Source organism: Miniopterus schreibersii, assembly GCF_964146895.1.
Source record: "Miniopterus schreibersii genome assembly, chromosome: 5".
Taxonomy (NCBI): Eukaryota; Metazoa; Chordata; class Mammalia; order Chiroptera; family Miniopteridae; genus Miniopterus; species Miniopterus schreibersii.
Genome location: NC_138106.1, coordinates 37,279,952 through 37,285,610, shown reverse-complemented (window position 1 = coordinate 37,285,610; position 5,659 = coordinate 37,279,952).

Below are 5,659 nucleotides of genomic sequence, written 5' to 3'. Positions count from 1 at the left end.
CCCAGCCTCTGCTATCTGCGGGACTCCAGGGGAAGGAACCACAGAGGAGGGACAGGGTGGAGCTTTCAACCTAATGGTTTCCAACAATCTTCACTTTATTACGCATTTTTCATGTTTTCAACTGATGTCAAACCACACTCTGTGGACCCAAGTTTAACACCATCTCCAAACAGAATGTCTATTTCTGGCCAAAAGAAGGCCCCAGAAAGACTGAACTGTCAATTTCACCAAGTGGTACACTTGCTTGGAAGGGATCCAAGTGTGTTGGAGTCCTGGCCAGCCAAAAGCACCCAAGCCACTTTGGAGAGAGCAGGCGGAAGTGAGGGCTCCGATTTTCATGTTAAATCCCCATTTGGCCTCGGAAATGTTAAAAATAAACTTTCACCTGCATCTGATTTTCCTCTTTGTTGTTGCAACCATTGTCTGTTTGAACAAAGAGGTAGCAAGAGCCTCTTTGAGCAGTTCACAGAGTTCAAGCCAGAGCCCAGATTGGAGGGACACAGATGTTAATGAACAAGGGGGCCAAGCAAGAGTGCCACCGGGAATTGCAAAGCTTCCCCAGGATTGTCAGGCCCCACTCTGCTCTGCCAGCAGCCCCACCTGGCTCACAGGAGAAAGACCCGGGAGCAGCCTGTGTGTTTCTCCCTCTGCAGCTTGATATTAGAGTGAGGTCTTGGTGTTTAGTCCCTCACCCCCATTACTCTCTCTCTCTTTCCACTTGCTTGCATTTCGGAAACACCTATCAAATCTGAGGGTGGGTAGAGTTGGTAACAATAGAATAAAAAATCACAAATTAGGCACCACAGAATTTGTTGGTTACCCTGGAAAGAGTATGCTGTTACCAAAAAAGCCTAGGCTTGGGGGCTGGATAAACCTGGGTTCAAATTCATTCATTTTCAGTTGTGTGACCTTGGGCAAATTATTTGACCTCTCTGAGCCTCAATTTGCTTCTCTCTAAAATGGGCATAAAACTCCATATCGGTTAAAGCAATGCCAGCTGCTGTAATAAACACCCCAAAAAGTTCATTGGCCCTAGCATTATGGAAGTTTATTTCTGATTTGCATGAAGTCTAGAACACATGTTCCTAATCTGCGAGCTGCTCTCCTCCAAGAGGGAAGCTAAATACCTGGCTTCTTTCTTTGTCTGGCTTCACTTTTCTCTAAACATGGCTTTCAAGGTCATCGGGCCTGTAGACATCACATCAATCCAAAGGTAGAGGGAAGCTGATGGAGGAGTGTGGTGAGAAGAAAAGTTTATGCTAGGCCTAGAAATGGCACACAACGCTTCCGCTCATGTACTAGAGTGTCTATATCACAGTTCCATGGCTGCAATAATTGCAAAAAACACATAGAAATGAGGTCCAGCTGTGTGCCCAGGAAGGCGAGGAAACAGGTTTGGTAAACATCTAGCCAGTCTGCCATATACACCAGCTTTTCAGGGAGATAATAAGACTTAAATGAAATGATGACTATGAAAAAGTGCAGCTTTTAGCAAATGTTGGTTCCTTTCTTCTTTCTCTTCCTCATGGCCCAACGTCTGCTAGAAGCAATGAGAGAATGTTTCATGTTTAATGACATACAAGTCAGAGCAGCTGCTGCCAACCAGCTTCTCCTCCCCACAGCCCTCACCCAACATTCTCCCATTGTCAAAGCAGGGGACCCTGAATCTCGTTCTTGCTTTCTCCTCACGAGCAATCCCATCACCCCCAGTCCCTACAGCCTCACCAGGTCCCCACCCTTCCACAGAATTGGACGGTTCAGCTATTAAACATTAGGATCAGAAAACCATCCTTTTAGGAACAACTAAGCAATTTACATTTGGTGTCACTGTGTTTCTGTTAAATTTTAACTCAGTTCCTGTGGGTGAGTCATGCCGTCTCTCATTGCCATAATCCCCACCATCCCTGTTGTATTATGTGTGGCCTGCTTCACTCAGGTACCTGCCTGGCTCTTGAAAACATTTAGAGTTGATACTCCAATGATCTCCTAGGGGCTCCCAGGTTTCCATGCACGGTTTCTACACTCAACCCACCCCTCCATCCTGGGTGCATTCCCAGCCAGCCATTCAGACCCCTCGAGGCTCTCGCCTGTACCCTGAGGCACACCTCGGCTCTGCATTCTTTTCCTCCTAGTGACTTGCCCAAGCACTGCCTTGTCCTCACCCCAACATCAGTTTCCTTATTCTCTGTGTGTGCATCTTGGAGAAAGGGTTCGCAGGAAACATGTCATCAGAAGTTGTGATTTCACAGCATATGAGTAGATGCGGTTTCACCAGTTTTTGAAGGGTTGATCTTTATGCAGGTTGGCATCTCATCTCTACAGTGTTTCTAAGAGAAAATATGTCCCAAATTCCAAACAACTGAATTCTGAATGAATGTGACAACCCAATCCTTTCATAACTTGAGAACTGCACTGATCAAAGTTCAGGTACTATGGAAAGCTCACAAACTTCAGAGACATTCAGATGTGAATTTCTATTCTGGCTTTGCCACCTACAAATTAGGTGACTTTGGGAAAATTATGAAACTCTCTGAAGTATGTTATATCTGTAAAATTAGGAGAAAATCTTGCTTAGTGTTGGTACAAAGATTTAGTGAAAGTCAGTACAGACAGCTCCGAGCATGGTGGCTGGTGCACAGGAAACACTCATAAGTAACAATTATTATAGTTGCCATAATAAAAGGAAGAAGGATAATCTACGATATTTGTTAAATTATAAAAGTAACTTTTTTACATAAAATTCAACATCTAATTAACATATTTTTATTTTGGAAAGTTGCAGAAAAGGGGAAACTTAAAAGGAGAAAATAGAAATCAACCAGAATTTCATTATTCAATGAAAACCACTGTTAAAATCTTGGTGCTTTTCCCCTCAGTATTTTACCATGCACATGTATGCTTTACACAGCTGGAATTAAGCCAGATATAATGTTATTTGACATCCAACATTTTTCACTTAAAACACAATAAGCTTTTTTTCAGTAAAAATTCTATACAAATGATAGTTTCAAAAAAAATTAAAATTTTAGGGAGTTTTTAAACTACTCAATAATTTAATTATCCATTCCTTTAATGCTGAGCAGTTAGCTTATTTCCCTTTTTTTACTCTCATAAACAACACTTCCATATAAAATTCTGGAATTTTTATTTTTATCTATATTTGTGTTTATTTACTTAAATAGCTCCCTAGAGGTAGTATTGTCAGGTCAAAGGGTGCTCACACTTCTAATCCTCTTGCAACTGACAGCTGAGTAGCCCTTCAGAAATGCTATAAAAACATATCCTCTGGGATGTTTTAAAATTCATGCTATTGCCTTCCTGTTCGCTTCTGCGAGGAGTCCAGAAGTTGACTCCATTGCCAAAGAACAGCTACTTTGGAGAGTGGATATTGGGACCTGTCCAGCATACACTTCCTTTTCCTTCCATGGCCCCAAATTCCTTTTGGGGAATTTGTCTCTGCCCCTTGTGCAGTCTTAATGGCACTCCAGCATTGGAAGGGTCCCCTGGGCAGAGGAGAGGATGACAATGGAGAAGCCAGCTGCAGGAGTGACCACATCTGATCTCTGCTACCAGGCTGGAAAGCTGTTGTCTGAGCTCCTAGGGCAGGGGCTCACCTTTGGCCTGAGGGCCTCTCTCTGCAGTGGGTCAGGCCAGTGCTGGAGTTTTTAAATAATACCTCGGCTCTTCTTTTCCTTTCCTTAGTCCCAAATCAGGCAATTAATCCCTCAATGCCAGGCACAGGGATGGGGCCCAGCACGTGTTCACTGAAATGACCATGGAGGGTGACAGAGAGGCTGAGAGGAGTGAATGGCCACAATATGCACCACATAACTGTCTCCTCAAGCCTTGTTCCCAAAGAAAGCCCCTAGAGAAATCCAAGATGTTAGTGACCCTTTCTCACACTAGGTTTGTCCTGCCATCTAGTGGTGGGCAAAGGAAGATGGGCAGGGACCAGACCCCCCGCAGAGGGCAGTCAGGGCTCCAGGAAACTGCAGTCAGGAGGCCACCAGTGGGTAAGCAGTCGGGGTGGGGGAAGACCTAGAGCAGCCCGTGGGCACCTCAAAACTCAGGTGCTGTGTGAAGGCAGCAAGGGCAGGGATTATTCTTGATAATAATTACAGCTACTGTTATTGAGCACTTACTATCTACCAAAGACTCTCCAAAGTGCTTTTCATGCTTTCAATCTTTTAATCCTTCCAGCAGCCCCTTGTGAGGATGGGGAAACTGAAGCCCAAAGAAGTCAAGTGACTGGCCCAAGTTCACACAATTCGTCAGTGGCAGGGTGGAAATCACATAGAGCATGATCTTGGGTAGCTTGGGTTTCTAGAAATATTTCTAGAATGAGAGAGAGAGATGTTCTCCTGCATCCCTTTTGTTCCATTACCCCCACCCCGACCCAACCCATCTCTAGACAACAGAGGGTAGTTTTGTTCACTGTGGTTCACTGCCCCATTTCTACCTCTGTGCCTCTTGAGTCCCCAGGTCTCTACTCTGAGCAACTCCAAACGGAAGCTTTTCTCTCCCTAGGCCTGCAGATTGTCAGCAGGGGAGAGAAGAAGGTGGTGGTGAAGTCCCTTGTCCACAGGCAACAAACATAAAATGTTTTAGACTAACATTCCCTGTTCTTTTCCCTTATTGGTCAAGTGAGATGGAGACGCAAACCAGGCCCCTAAAAGACACAGTCTCATCTCAGGTGGGCCACTGTAAGATTCACTTCCAAATTCAGAAAGAGCTTCTTGTACAGGCCCAGGCCTACCCCAGCCTTGTTCCATAGGCTGAGAGGCAGCCAGCCATCCAGGCAACACGCAAGGAGGCCAGGTGACCTGTGGGCCTGCAGACACCACCGGTTAGGGGGCGCTGAGGTTTATTTAGGAAACAGCAGCCATTCCTCCTGCTGGGCCCACCCAGATCAGTAATAAACCACCTATTTTTAGTTTAGGGTTTTGTTTTGCTTTTCCCTTTTTAGAAATGTATCCAGACCCTTTTCCCAGGGTTGGGAGCTTGAGCTGCAATGAATTTACTGCTCAGGGGATAGAGAGAGAGCAGTTTGGAAAGGAGAGCGATCTTCAAATGCACTTGGACTGCGATTTCCCTACTAGAATAAAAATTTGTCCGCAATAACTTCAACCTATTTCACTCAATACAAATGTACCACTTATGCCTTAAAAGACCCAAAAGACTGATGTTTGGCACCTGCAAGGCTCCTTCTCCTCAGAGTCAGATCCTCAGCCGCTGTGTCCTCACAGGCAGCCCCATCCTTGCTCAGCTGCTCCTAGCACCGCTCACTGCCTGCCTGCCTCTCCCAGAAGTGGACAACCTCTTGCCCTTTAAAGTACCAGTTGCTGCCCTGCCGGCCATGGCTCAGCAGTTGAGCATCCATGTAGGATCCAGGAGATTGAGGTTTGATTCCCAGTCAGGGCCCATGCCCATGTTGTGGGCTCAATCCCCAATCCGGGGCCTGCAGGAGGCAGCTGATCAATGACGACTCTCTCATCATTGATGTTTCTATCTCTCTCTCCCCTCTCCCTTCCTCTCTCTGAAATCAATAAAGATATATATATATCAGTACCAATTGCTGGTTTTTACCACTCTCCAACCTAGACACCTGTTTATTTCCCTTTCTTGCAATGATATGATCAATAAACTTTATTCACTCATT